Here is a 14210-nt window from a genome sequence, read left to right as displayed (position 1 = left end):
AATGATGCTCACCCGACGGGCCTAGGAGTCCTGAAAAGGGTACGTCCTTTGACATAAGGCGGAACCTCCACTAAGCGCTCATGAAAAGAGCTGCATGCCTCCCTTTCTGCAGGGCTACTCAGGGCCTTACCTCGAGGCGAGGACTCACGCTGAGATTCCCTTTAGCTCTAGAGCATGGCAAGGTGAGCCCCACCCCGGCCAATGAAGCTCCGTGTGTAGCCAGAGAAAACTCATTTTCTTCCCAAACCCATGCCTACAGTGGCCAGAGGGCTGTCAACAGCAGAGAATTTCAGGGAGCTTCACGGCCGCAAGCATGGAGCTTTCCAAATGGAAAGCAAGGCTAGTACCATCATGCCCCCATTACCATTGGCACAGGCAGCATACATCTCTGTGGTTTCTAACAAATCAAAAGAGACACAGAGTACACACTGGTTGCTTCCCTGAATCAACTTCTCGAGGCAGGCTGTTCTGCATCTAGTGAACGGCCTCACCAAGGAACGCCCTAGCTAGGCCTCTGGGCCCGTGCCTCTTCAAAAGCCTGCAGTGCTACAGGAAAAACTGTGCTTTAGTTGCAGTAAGAACGCAAGCAGTGTTTCTCCTGATGGCAGGGTGACTTCAGGAAGGAGGTCTTACATGGAAGGAGAAGCCTAGTGTTTTTCTCTGTGCAGCTCAGACTAAGGAATGAGTGCGATTTCCACGGCATGTTGGAGCTTGCTAGAACGGTGCTCGTGAACCTGTGCGAGTGCTGTGAATCAAGATATCACAAGAAAGAGTGCAGTGTGTTGCCTATGACTCAGCAGACACAGAGGACCTCCGAGGGACCAATGGGCCTCGTTGTTGCTCAGCAGGCCTACAGGGGTGTGGAGGTACTCAGGGATCTTGGAACAAAAATGATGCTCACCCGAGAGGCCTAGGAGACCTGAAAAGGGTACTTCCTTTAAAGTAAAGCAGAACAGCGTCTAAGAGCTCATGAAAAGAGCTGCATGCCTCCCTTTCTGCAGGGCTACTCAGGGCCTTACCTCGAGGCAAGGACTCACGTTGAGATTCCCTTTAGCTCTAGAGCATGGCAAGGTGAGCCCCACCCCGGCCAAAAAAGCTCCGTGTGTAGCCAGAGAAAACTCATTTTCTTCCCACACCAATGCTAGAGTGGACAGGGGCCTGTCAACAGCAGAGAATTTCAGGGAGCTTCACGGCAGCAAGCATGGAGCTTTCCAAATGGAAATCAAGGCTAGTACCATCATGCCCCCATTTCCATGGGCACAGGCAGCATACATCTCTGTGGTTTTTTAACAAGTCAAATGAGACACAGAGTACACACTGGTTGCTTCCCTGAATCAACTTCTCGAGGCAGCGTGTTCTGCATCTAGTGAACGGCCTCACCAAGGAAAGCCTTAGCTAGGCCTCTGGGCCCTTGCCTCTTCCAAACCTGCAGTGCTACAGGAAAAACTGTGCTTCAGTTGCAATAGGAACACAAGCCGTCTTTCTCCTGAGGCAGGGTGACTTCAGGTAGGAGGTCCTGGATGGAAGGAGAAGCCTAGTGTTTTTCTCTGTGCAGCTCAGACTAGGGAATGAGTGCGACTTCCACGGCATGTTGGAACTTGCTAGAACGGTGCCCATAAAACTGTGCAGGTGCTGGCTAAATCAAGATGTCCCAATTAGAGTGCACTGTGTGGCCCTACACTCGGCAGACACACTGTGAGTCGGAAAGCTACGGGCCTGGATATTGCTTAGAAGGGCCAGGGGAGCCTGAGGGTACTCGGTGTTCTTGCAGGGAACAGGGTTTCCAGGCGAGGCACCTAGGTGTCCTGAAAAGCGTACTGGCGTTAAAATGCTGCAGAGCTGCGACTACGGCCTCATGGAAACTGCTACACGCCTCCGCTTCTGCATAGCATTGCAGGGCCTTACCTCGAGGCAAGTTCTCACGTTGCTTGCACTGTGAGCGACACAGCATGTTAGGATGCTGTATTTCTCCTTGAATAGAGTGACTTCAGGAAAGAGGTCCTCGATACATTCCAAGAAGAGTGTTTTCTCAGGGCAGCTCAGACGAGGGCAATGTCGCAAACTTCCAGGGCATGTTGGACTGCCTAGAAATGTGGTTCTGATGCTGTTCGACTGCTCTGGAAATATGGCTCTCCTGAAGTAACATACAGTGTGTTGCCCGAGACTCGGCAGACACAGAGGGCCTCCGAGGGACGTATGGGAATCAATGCTGCTCAGCAGGCCCACAGGGGTTTGGAGTGCGTCAGTGATCTTGGAACAGAAATGATGCTCACCCGACGGGCCTAGGAGTCCTGAAAAGGGTACGTCCTTTGACATAAGGCGGAACCTCCACTAAGCGCTCATGAAAAGAGCTGCATGCCTCCCTTTCTGCAGGGCTACTCAGGGCCTTACCTCGAGGCGAGGACTCAGGCTGAGATTCCCTTTAGCTCTAGAGCATGGCAAGGTGAGCCCCACCCCGGCCAATGAAGCTCCGTGTGTAGCCAGAGAAAACTCATTTTCTTCCCAAACCCATGCCTACAGTGGCCAGAGGGCTGTCAACAGCAGAGAATTTCAGGGAGCTTCACGGCCGCAAGCATGGAGCTTTCCAAATGGAAAGCAAGGCTAGTACCATCATGCCCCCATTACCATTGGCACAGGCAGCATACATCTCTGTGGTTTCTAACAAATCAAAAGAGACACAGAGTACACACTGGTTGCTTCCCTGAATCAACTTCTCGAGGCAGGCTGTTCTGCATCTAGTGAACGGCCTCACCAAGGAACGCCCTAGCTAGGCCTCTGGGCCCGTGCCTCTTCAAAAGCCTGCAGTGCTACAGGAAAAACTGTGCTTTAGTTGCAATAACGCAAGCAGTGTTTCTCCTGATGGCAGGGTGACTTCAGGAAGGAGGTCTTAGATGGAAGGAGAAGCCTAGTGTTTTTCTCTGTGCAGCTCAGACTAAGGAATGAGTGCGATTTCCACGGCATGTTGGAACTTGCTAGAACGGTGCTCGTGAACCTGTGCGAGTGCTGTGAATCAAGATATCAGAAGAAAGAGTGCAGTGTGTTTCCCATGACTCAGCAGACACAGAGGACCTCCGAGGGACCAATGGGCCTCGTTGTTGCTCAGCAGGCCTACAGGGGTGTGGAGGTACTCAGGGATCTTGGAACAAAAATGATGCTCACCCGAGAGGCCTAGGAGTCCTGAAAAGGGTACTTCCTTTAAAGTAAAGCAGAACAGCGACTAAGAGCTCAGGGAAAGAGCTGCATGCCTCCCTTTCTGCAGGGCTACTCAGGGCCTTACCTCGAGGCAAGGACTCACGTTGAGATTCCCTTTAGCTCTAGAGCATAGCAAGGTGAGCCCCACCCCGGCCAATGAAGCTCCGTGTGTAGCCAGAGAAAACTCATTTTCTTCCCACACCCATGCCTACAGTGGCCAGAGGGCTGTCAACAGCAGAGAATTTCAGGGAGCTTCACGGCAGCAAGCATGGAGCTTTCCAAATGGAAAGCAAGGCTAGTACCATCATGCCCCCATTACCATTGGCACAGGCAGCATACATCTCTGTGGTTTCTAACAAATCAAAAGAGACACAGAGTACACACTGGTTGCTTCCCTGAATCAACTTCTCGAGGCAGGCTGTTCTGCATCTAGTGAACGGCCTCACCAAGGAACGCCCTAGCTAGGCCTCTGGGCCCGTGCCTCTTCAAAAGCCTGCAGTGCTACAGGAAAAACTGTGCTTTAGTTGCAATAAGAACGCAAGCAGTGTTTCTCCTGATGGCAGGGTGACTTCAAGAAGGAGGTCTTAGATGGAAGGAGAAGCCTAGTGTTTTTCTCTGTGCAGCTCAGACTAAGGAATGAGTGCGATTTCCACGGCATGTTGGAACTTGCTAGAACGGTGCTCGTGAACCTGTGCGAGTGTTGTGAATCAAGATATCAGAAGAAAGAGTGCAGTGTGTTTCCCATGACTCAGCAGACACAGAGGACCTCCGAGGGACCAATAGGCCTCGTTGTTGCTCTGCAGGCCTACAGGGGTGTGGAGGTACTCAGGGATCTTGGAACAAAAATGATGCTCACCCGAGAGGCCTAGGAGTCCTGAAAAGGGTACTTCCTTTAAAGTAAAGCAGAACAGCGACTAAGAGCTCAGGGAAAGAGCTGCATGCCTCCCTTTCTGCAGGGCTACTCAGGGCCTTACCTCGAGGCAAGGACTCACGTTGAGATTCCCTTTAGCTCTAGAGCATGCAAGGTGAGCCCCACCCCGGCCAATGAAGCTCCGTGTGTAGCCAGAGAAAACATTTTCTTCCCACACCCATGCCTACAGTGGCCAGAGGGCTGTCAACAACAGAGAATTTCAGGGAGCTTCACGGCAGCAAGCATGGAACTTTCCAAATGGAAAGCAAGGCTAGTACCATCATGCCCCCATTACCATTGGCACAGGCAGCATACATCTCTGTGGTTTCTAACAAATCAAAAGAGACACAGAGTACACACTGGTTGCTTCCCTGAATCAACTTCTCGAGGCAGGCTGTTCTGCATCTAGTGAACGGCCTCACCAAGGAACGCCCTAGCTAGGCCTCTGGGCCCGTGCCTCTTCAAAAGCCTGCAGTGCTACAGGAAAAACTGTGCTTTAGTTGCAGTAAGAACGCAAGCAGTGTTTCTCCTGATGGCACGGTGACTTCAGGAAGGAGGTCTTAGATGGAAGGAGAAGCCTAGTGTTTTTCTCTGTGCAGCTCAGACTAAGGAATGAGTGCGATTTCCACGGCATGTTGGAGCTTGCTAGAACGGTGCTCGTGAACCTGTGCGAGTGCTGTGAATCAAGATATCACAAGAAAGAGTGCAGTGTGTTGCCTATGACTCAGCAGACACAGAGGACCTCCGAGGGACCAATGGGCCTCGTTGTTGCTCAGCAGGCCTACAGGGGTGTGGAGGTACTCAGGGATCTTGGAACAAAAATGATGCTCACCCGAGAGGCCTAGGAGACCTGAAAAGGGTACTTCCTTTAAAGTAAAGCAGAACAGCGTCTAAGAGCTCATGAAAAGAGCTGCATGCCTCCCTTTCTGCAGGGCTACTCAGGGCCTTACCTCGAGGCAAGGACTCACGTTGAGATTCCCTTTAGCTCTAGAGCATGGCAAGGTGAGCCCCACCCCGGCCAAAAAAGCTCCGTGTGTAGCCAGAGAAAACTCATTTTCTTCCCACACCCATGCTAGAGTGGCCAGGGGCCTGTCAACAGCAGAGAATTTCAGGGAGCTTCACGGCAGCAAGCATGGAGCTTTCCAAATGGAAATCAAGGCTAGTACCATCATGCCCCCATTTCCATGGGCACAGGCAGCATACATCTCTGTGGTTTTTTAACAAGTCAAATGAGACACAGAGTACACACTGGTTGCTTCCCTGAATCAACTTCTCGAGGCAGCGTGTTCTGCATCTAGTGAACGGCCTCACCAAGGAAAGCCTTAGCTAGGCCTCTGGGCCCTTGCCTCTTCCAAACCTGCAGTGCTACAGGAAAAACTGTGCTTCAGTTGCAATAGGAACACAAGCCGTCTTTCTCCTGAGGCAGGGTGACTTCAGGTAGGAGGTCCTGGATGGAAGGAGAAGCCTAGTGTTTTTCTCTGTGCAGCTCAGACTAGGGAATGAGTGCGACTTCCACGGCATGTTGGAACTTGCTAGAACGGTGCCCATAAAACTGTGCAGGTGCTGGCTAAATCAAGATGTCCCAATTAGAGTGCACTGTGTGGCCCTACACTCGGCAGACACACTGTGAGTCGGAAAGCTACGGGCCTGGATATTGCTTAGAAGGGCCAGGGGAGCCTGAGGGTACTCGGTGTTCTTGCAGGGAACAGGGTTTCCAGGCGAGGCACCTAGGTGTCCTGAAAAGCGTACTGGCGTTAAAATGCTGCAGAGCTGCGACTACGGCCTCATGGAAACTGCTACACGCCTCCGCTTCTGCATAGCATTGCAGGGCCTTACCTCGAGGCAAGTTCTCACGTTGCTTGCACTGTGAGCGACACAGCATGTTAGGATGCTGTATTTCTCCTTGAATAGAGTGACTTCAGGAAAGAGGTCCTCGATACATTCCAAGAAGAGTGTTTTCTCAGGGCAGCTCAGACGAGGGCAATGTCGCAAACTTCCAGGGCATGTTGGACTGCCTAGAAATGTGGTTCTGATGCTGTTCGACTGCTCTGGAAATATGGCTCTCCTGAAGTAACATACAGTGTGTTGCCCGAGACTCGGCAGACACAGAGGGCCTCCGAGGGACGTATGGGAATCAATGCTGCTCAGCAGGCCCACAGGGGTTTGGAGTGCGTCAGTGATCTTGGAACAGAAATGATGCTCACCCGACGGGCCTAGGAGTCCTGAAAAGGGTACGTCCTTTGACATAAGGCGGAACCTCCACTAAGCGCTCATGAAAAGAGCTGCATGCCTCCCTTTCTGCAGGGCTACTCAGGGCCTTACCTCGAGGCGAGGACTCAGGCTGAGATTCCCTTTAGCTCTAGAGCATGGCAAGGTGAGCCCCACCCCGGCCAATGAAGCTCCGTGTGTAGCCAGAGAAAACTCATTTTCTTCCCAAACCCATGCCTACAGTGGCCAGAGGGCTGTCAACAGCAGAGAATTTCAGGGAGCTTCACGGCCGCAAGCATGGAGCTTTCCAAATGGAAAGCAAGGCTAGTACCATCATGCCCCCATTACCATTGGCACAGGCAGCATACATCTCTGTGGTTTCTAACAAATCAAAAGAGACACAGAGTACACACTGGTTGCTTCCCTGAATCAACTTCTCGAGGCAGGCTGTTCTGCATCTAGTGAACGGCCTCACCAAGGAACGCCCTAGCTAGGCCTCTGGGCCCGTGCCTCTTCAAAAGCCTGCAGTGCTACAGGAAAAACTGTGCTTTAGTTGCAATAAGAACGCAAGCAGTGTTTCTCCTGATGGCAGGGTGACTTCAGGAAGGAGGTCTTAGATGGAAGGAGAAGCCTAGTGTTTTTCTCTGTGCAGCTCAGACTAAGGAATGAGTGCGATTTCCACGGCATGTTGGAACTTGCTAGAACGGTGCTCGTGAACCTGTGCGAGTGCTGTGAATCAAGATATCACAAGAAAGAGTGCAGTGTGTTTCCCATGACTCAGCAGACACAGAGGACCTCCGAGGGACCAATGGGCCTCGTTGTTGCTCAGCAGGCCTACAGGGGTGTGGAGGTACTCAGGGATCTTGGAACAAAAATGATGCTCACCCGAGAGGCCTAGGAGACCTGAAAAGGGTACTTCCTTTAAAGTAAAGCAGAACAGCGACTAAGAGCTCAGGGAAAGAGCTGCATGCCTCCCTTTCTGCAGGGCTACTCAGGGCCTTACCTCGAGGCAAGGACTCACGTTGAGATTCCCTTTAGCTCTAGAGCATGGCAAGGTGAGCCCCACCCCGGCCAATGAAGCTCCGTGTGTAGCCAGAGAAAACTCATTTTCTTCCCACACCCATGCCTACAGTGGCCAGAGGGCTGTCAACAGCAGAGAATTTCAGGGAGCTTCACGGCAGCAAGCATGGAGCTTTCCAAATGGAAAGCAAGGCTAGTACCATCATGCCCCCATTACCATTGGCACAGGCAGCATACATCTCTGTGGTTTCTAACAAATCAAAAGAGACACAGAGTACACACTGGTTGCTTCCCTGAATCAACTTCTCGAGGCAGGCTGTTCTGCATCTAGTGAACGGCCTCACCAAGGAACGCCCTAGCTAGGCCTCTGGGCCCGTGCCTCTTCAAAAGCCTGCAGTGCTACAGGAAAAACTGTGCTTTAGTTGCAATAAGAACGCAAGCAGTGTTTCTCCTGATGGCAGGGTGACTTCAAGAAGGAGGTCTTAGATGGAAGGAGAAGCCTAGTGTTTTTCTCTGTGCAGCTCAGACTAAGGAATGAGTGCGATTTCCACGGCATGTTGGAACTTGCTAGAACGGTGCTCGTGAACCTGTGCGAGTGTTGTGAATCAAGATATCAGAAGAAAGAGTGCAGTGTGTTTCCCATGACTCAGCAGACACAGAGGACCTCCGAGGGACCAATAGGCCTCGTTGTTGCTCTGCAGGCCTACAGGGGTGTGGAGGTACTCAGGGATCTTGGAACAAAAATGATGCTCACCCGAGAGGCCTAGGAGTCCTGAAAAGGGTACTTCCTTTAAAGTAAAGCAGAACAGCGACTAAGAGCTCAGGGAAAGAGCTGCATGCCTCCCTTTCTGCAGGGCTACTCAGGGCCTTACCTCGAGGCAAGGACTCACGTTGAGATTCCCTTTAGCTCTAGAGCATGCTAGGTGAGCCCCACCCCGGCCAATGAAGCTCCGTGTGTAGCCAGAGAAAACATTTTCTTCCCACACCCATGCCTACAGTGGCCAGAGGGCTGTCAACAACAGAGAATTTCAGGGAGCTTCACGGCAGCAAGCATGGAACTTTCCAAATGGAAAGCAAGGCTAGTACCATCATGCCCCCATTACCATTGGCACAGGCAGCATACATCTCTGTGGTTTCTAACAAATCAAAAGAGACACAGAGTACACACTGGTTGCTTCCCTGAATCAACTTCTCGAGGCAGGCTGTTCTGCATCTAGTGAACGGCCTCACCAAGGAACGCCCTAGCTAGGCCTCTGGGCCCGTGCCTCTTCAAAAGCCTGCAGTGCTACAGGAAAAACTGTGCTTTAGTTGCAGTAAGAACGCAAGCACTGTTTCTCCTGATGGCAGGGTGACTTCAGGAAGGAGGTCTTACATGGAAGGAGAAGCCTAGTGTTTTTCTCTGTGCAGCTCAGACTAAGGAATGAGTGCGATTTCCACGGCATGTTGGAGCTTGCTAGAACGGTGCTCGTGAACCTGTGCGAGTGCTGTGAATCAAGATATCACAAGAAAGAGTGCAGTGTGTTGCCTATGACTCAGCAGACACAGAGGACCTCCGAGGGACCAATGGGCCTCGTTGTTGCTCAGCAGGCCTACAGGGGTGTGGAGGTACTCAGGGATCTTGGAACAAAAATGATGCTCACCCGAGAGGCCTAGGAGACCTGAAAAGGGTACTTCCTTTAAAGTAAAGCAGAACAGCGTCTAAGAGCTCATGAAAAGAGCTGCATGCCTCCCTTTCTGCAGGGCTACTCAGGGCCTTACCTCGAGGCAAGGACTCACGTTGAGATTCCCTTTAGCTCTAGAGCATGGCAAGGTGAGCCCCACCCCGGCCAAAAAAGCTCCGTGTGTAGCCAGAGAAAACTCATTTTCTTCCCACACCCATGCTAGAGTGGCCAGGGGCCTGTCAACAGCAGAGAATTTCAGGGAGCTTCACGGCAGCAAGCATGGAGCTTTCCAAATGGAAATCAAGGCTAGTACCATCATGCCCCCATTTCCATGGGCACAGGCAGCATACATCTCTGTGGTTTTTTAACAAGTCAAATGAGACACAGAGTACACACTGGTTGCTTCCCTGAATCAACTTCTCGAGGCAGCGTGTTCTGCATCTAGTGAACGGCCTCACCAAGGAAAGCCTTAGCTAGGCCTCTGGGCCCTTGCCTCTTCCAAACCTGCAGTGCTACAGGAAAAACTGTGCTTCAGTTGCAATAGGAACACAAGCCGTCTTTCTCCTGAGGCAGGGTGACTTCAGGTAGGAGGTCCTGGATGGAAGGAGAAGCCTAGTGTTTTTCTCTGTGCAGCTCAGACTAGGGAATGAGTGCGACTTCCACGGCATGTTGGAACTTGCTAGAACGGTGCCCATAAAACTGTGCAGGTGCTGGCTAAATCAAGATGTCCCAATTAGAGTGCACTGTGTGGCCCTACACTCGGCAGACACACTGTGAGTCGGAAAGCTACGGGCCTGGATATTGCTTAGAAGGGCCAGGGGAGCCTGAGGGTACTCGGTGTTCTTGCAGGGAACAGGGTTTCCAGGCGAGGCACCTAGGTGTCCTGAAAAGCGTACTGGCGTTAAAATGCTGCAGAGCTGCGACTACGGCCTCATGGAAACTGCTACACGCCTCCGCTTCTGCATAGCATTGCAGGGCCTTACCTCGAGGCAAGTTCTCACGTTGCTTGCACTGTGAGCGACACAGCATGTTAGGATGCTGTATTTCTCCTTGAATAGAGTGACTTCAGGAAAGAGGTCCTCGATACATTCCAAGAAGAGTGTTTTCTCAGGGCAGCTCAGACGAGGGCAATGTCGCAAACTTCCAGGGCATGTTGGACTGCCTAGAAATGTGGTTCTGATGCTGTTCGACTGCTCTGGAAATATGGCTCTCCTGAAGTAACATACAGTGTGTTGCCCGAGACTCGGCAGACACAGAGGGCCTCCGAGGGACGTATGGGAATCAATGCTGCTCAGCAGGCCCACAGGGGTTTGGAGTGCGTCAGTGATCTTGGAACAGAAATGATGCTCACCCGACGGGCCTAGGAGTCCTGAAAAGGGTACGTCCTTTGACATAAGGCGGAACCTCCACTAAGCGCTCATGAAAAGAGCTGCATGCCTCCCTTTCTGCAGGGCTACTCAGGGCCTTACCTCGAGGCGAGGACTCAGGCTGAGATTCCCTTTAGCTCTAGAGCATGGCAAGGTGAGCCCCACCCCGGCCAATGAAGCTCCGTGTGTAGCCAGAGAAAACTCATTTTCTTCCCAAACCCATGCCTACAGTGGCCAGAGGGCTGTCAACAGCAGAGAATTTCAGGGAGCTTCACGGCCGCAAGCATGGAGCTTTCCAAATGGAAAGCAAGGCTAGTACCATCATGCCCCCATTACCATTGGCACAGGCAGCATACATCTCTGTGGTTTCTAACAAATCAAAAGAGACACAGAGTACACACTGGTTGCTTCCCTGAATCAACTTCTCGAGGCAGGCTGTTCTGCATCTAGTGAACGGCCTCACCAAGGAACGCCCTAGCTAGGCCTCTGGGCCCGTGCCTCTTCAAAAGCCTGCAGTGCTACAGGAAAAACTGTGCTTTAGTTGCAATAAGAACGCAAGCAGTGTTTCTCCTGATGGCAGGGTGACTTCAGGAAGGAGGTCTTAGATGGAAGGAGAAGCCTAGTGTTTTTCTCTGTGCAGCTCAGACTAAGGAATGAGTGCGATTTCCACGGCATGTTGGAACTTGCTAGAACGGTGCTCGTGAACCTGTGCGAGTGCTGTGAATCAAGATATCACAAGAAAGAGTGCAGTGTGTTTCCCATGACTCAGCAGACACAGAGGACCTCCGAGGGACCAATGGGCCTCGTTGTTGCTCAGCAGGCCTACAGGGGTGTGGAGGTACTCAGGGATCTTGGAACAAAAATGATGCTCACCCGAGAGGCCTAGGAGACCTGAAAAGGGTACTTCCTTTAAAGTAAAGCAGAACAGCGACTAAGAGCTCAGGGAAAGAGCTGCATGCCTCCCTTTCTGCAGGGCTACTCAGGGCCTTACCTCGAGGCAAGGACTCACGTTGAGATTCCCTTTAGCTCTAGAGCATGGCAAGGTGAGCCCCACCCCGGCCAATGAAGCTCCGTGTGTAGCCAGAGAAAACTCATTTTCTTCCCACACCCATGCCTACAGTGGCCAGAGGGCTGTCAACAGCAGAGAATTTCAGGGAGCTTCACGGCAGCAAGCATGGAGCTTTCCAAATGGAAAGCAAGGCTAGTACCATCATGCCCCCATTACCATTGGCACAGGCAGCATACATCTCTGTGGTTTCTAACAAATCAAAAGAGACACAGAGTACACACTGGTTGCTTCCCTGAATCAACTTCTCGAGGCAGGCTGTTCTGCATCTAGTGAACGGCCTCACCAAGGAACGCCCTAGCTAGGCCTCTGGGCCCGTGCCTCTTCAAAAGCCTGCAGTGCTACAGGAAAAACTGTGCTTTAGTTGCAATAAGAACGCAAGCAGTGTTTCTCCTGATGGCAGGGTGACTTCAAGAAGGAGGTCTTAGATGGAAGGAGAAGCCTAGTGTTTTTCTCTGTGCAGCTCAGACTAAGGAATGAGTGCGATTTCCACGGCATGTTGGAACTTGCTAGAACGGTGCTCGTGAACCTGTGCGAGTGTTGTGAATCAAGATATCAGAAGAAAGAGTGCAGTGTGTTTCCCATGACTCAGCAGACACAGAGGACCTCCGAGGGACCAATAGGCCTCGTTGTTGCTCTGCAGGCCTACAGGGGTGTGGAGGTACTCAGGGATCTTGGAACAAAAATGATGCTCACCCGAGAGGCCTAGGAGTCCTGAAAAGGGTACTTCCTTTAAAGTAAAGCAGAACAGCGACTAAGAGCTCAGGGAAAGAGCTGCATGCCTCCCTTTCTGCAGGGCTACTCAGGGCCTTACCTCGAGGCAAGGACTCACGTTGAGATTCCCTTTAGCTCTAGAGCATGCTAGGTGAGCCCCACCCCGGCCAATGAAGCTCCGTGTGTAGCCAGAGAAAACATTTTCTTCCCACACCCATGCCTACAGTGGCCAGAGGGCTGTCAACAACAGAGAATTTCAGGGAGCTTCACGGCAGCAAGCATGGAACTTTCCAAATGGAAAGCAAGGCTAGTACCATCATGCCCCCATTACCATTGGCACAGGCAGCATACATCTCTGTGGTTTCTAACAAATCAAAAGAGACACAGAGTACACACTGGTTGCTTCCCTGAATCAACTTCTCGAGGCAGGCTGTTCTGCATCTAGTGAACGGCCTCACCAAGGAACGCCCTAGCTAGGCCTCTGGGCCCGTGCCTCTTCAAAAGCCTGCAGTGCTACAGGAAAAACTGTGCTTTAGTTGCAGTAAGAACGCAAGCACTGTTTCTCCTGATGGCAGGGTGACTTCAGGAAGGAGGTCTTACATGGAAGGAGAAGCCTAGTGTTTTTCTCTGTGCAGCTCAGACTAAGGAATGAGTGCGATTTCCACGGCATGTTGGAGCTTGCTAGAACGGTGCTCGTGAACCTGTGCGAGTGCTGTGAATCAAGATATCACAAGAAAGAGTGCAGTGTGTTGCCTATGACTCAGCAGACACAGAGGACCTCCGAGGGACCAATGGGCCTCGTTGTTGCTCAGCAGGCCTACAGGGGTGTGGAGGTACTCAGGGATCTTGGAACAAAAATGATGCTCACCCGAGAGGCCTAGGAGACCTGAAAAGGGTACTTCCTTTAAAGTAAAGCAGAACAGCGTCTAAGAGCTCATGAAAAGAGCTGCATGCCTCCCTTTCTGCAGGGCTACTCAGGGCCTTACCTCGAGGCAAGGACTCACGTTGAGATTCCCTTTAGCTCTAGAGCATGGCAAGGTGAGCCCCACCCCGGCCAAAAAAGCTCCGTGTGTAGCCAGAGAAAACTCATTTTCTTCCCACACCCATGCTAGAGTGGCCAGGGGCCTGTCAACAGCAGAGAATTTCAGGGAGCTTCACGGCAGCAAGCATGGAGCTTTCCAAATGGAAATCAAGGCTAGTACCATCATGCCCCCATTTCCATGGGCACAGGCAGCATACATCTCTGTGGTTTTTTAACAAGTCAAATGAGACACAGAGTACACACTGGTTGCTTCCCTGAATCAACTTCTCGAGGCAGCGTGTTCTGCATCTAGTGAACGGCCTCACCAAGGAAAGCCTTAGCTAGGCCTCTGGGCCCTTGCCTCTTCCAAACCTGCAGTGCTACAGGAAAAACTGTGCTTCAGTTGCAATAGGAACACAAGCCGTCTTTCTCCTGAGGCAGGGTGACTTCAGGTAGGAGGTCCTGGATGGAAGGAGAAGCCTAGTGTTTTTCTCTGTGCAGCTCAGACTAGGGAATGAGTGCGACTTCCACGGCATGTTGGAACTTGCTAGAACGGTGCCCATAAAACTGTGCAGGTGCTGGCTAAATCAAGATGTCCCAATTAGAGTGCACTGTGTGGCCCTACACTCGGCAGACACACTGTGAGTCGGAAAGCTACGGGCCTGGATATTGCTTAGAAGGGCCAGGGGAGCCTGAGGGTACTCGGTGTTCTTGCAGGGAACAGGGTTTCCAGGCGAGGCACCTAGGTGTCCTGAAAAGCGTACTGGCGTTAAAATGCTGCAGAGCTGCGACTACGGCCTCATGGAAACTGCTACACGCCTCCGCTTCTGCATAGCATTGCAGGGCCTTACCTCGAGGCAAGTTCTCACGTTGCTTGCACTGTGAGCGACACAGCATGTTAGGATGCTGTATTTCTCCTTGAATAGAGTGACTTCAGGAAAGAGGTCCTCGATACATTCCAAGAAGAGTGTTTTCTCAGGGCAGCTCAGACGAGGGCAATGTCGCAAACTTCCAGGGCATGTTGGACTGCCTAGAAATGTGGTTCTGATGC

The sequence above is a fragment of the Balaenoptera ricei genome, chromosome 16 (genome assembly GCF_028023285.1).
Source record: "Balaenoptera ricei isolate mBalRic1 chromosome 16, mBalRic1.hap2, whole genome shotgun sequence".
In the NCBI taxonomy this organism is placed as follows: domain Eukaryota; kingdom Metazoa; phylum Chordata; class Mammalia; order Artiodactyla; family Balaenopteridae; genus Balaenoptera; species Balaenoptera ricei.
The sequence above is the reverse complement of the archived record's forward strand: the minus strand, read 5'-3'. Positions refer to the sequence as shown.